Raw genomic sequence first — 1120 nt, forward strand, 5'->3', positions numbered from 1 at the left:
ATCCATTCTCGACATAATGGACAGATGTGACAAAAAATATGGATATCTTCTTATGAAAATAATAAATTCCTTTCCCAACACCGGTCATTTACCTTTCAAGTTACAAAATATCCTTGAAATTTCTCTTTGTTTTATAAAAACATAACTTGTAAACCTTAAATCCATAAATCACTATTCAATAACTCTTGTGTGACCAATATGTTATGAAATCCTGATCGAGTTTTGAAATAGGGCTCAGTGTGTCCTAGTTTTGATCTTAAATGAAATATTCCCAACTTACCCTCCTGTCCTCCCAGGCCACTCTATTGAACTCCCACCCATTACACTTAATTCTCGTAAAAGCTTATCTAGTGCGACTTAATACTGGACTATAAACATTTTCTGATTATTTTTTTCATATCCTTTTACTGACTACAATCACTGAGATTCATAATGAAAATTTCAGCCAAGAGTGAAGAAAAAATTCAAGCAGACTTCTGATTCAAAGTAATCATATGACTTACTCTAAATCAGAAGAAAACTGTTTTGTCTTTAAAATATAATTACTGCTTCCATAATAAAACATCAAATTATCTGGAAAACTAATTCAATTTTATCTTTTCGTTACTCCCAACACGACATACACCAGCGTGTCAATCCTTCCATACCATGAATACATATCTGATATCCCAGTTTGTGACAACCACCTTATAATGCTGCTTATTCATCCTACCCTACAGAAAAAAACTATCACTGCAAAATGCCAATTCTAATGAGCAATAGACAAAGCACTCCACATCAATGCTTTCATTACAGATCTAGATGACTATTTGCAAGCAAGTATTTAATTATAAAGTGTTTCTTTTGTCACTCCTTTATAAATAGCTTTATTTGCAACCACCTCTCAGCATAAAAAAGAAAAATATACATATGCAACTTCAGAAAAAAAGCGATATATATCATGCAATTTATGAATATATGGAACAGTGATCTGCAGGACCAGCCTTGCAGTTCTCTTGATGATTTTTACCCGACTAGTTTTAAACATAATATATGTAATTGTACATAGAAATAAAAAATCTGCCTTTACTAAGAATAGAGTAAACTATTTGGAACATTACTCACACTGTACACAACTTTT

The sequence above is a fragment of the Penaeus monodon genome, chromosome 29 (genome assembly GCF_015228065.2).
Source record: "Penaeus monodon isolate SGIC_2016 chromosome 29, NSTDA_Pmon_1, whole genome shotgun sequence".
Lineage (NCBI taxonomy): Eukaryota > Metazoa > Arthropoda > Malacostraca > Decapoda > Penaeidae > Penaeus > Penaeus monodon.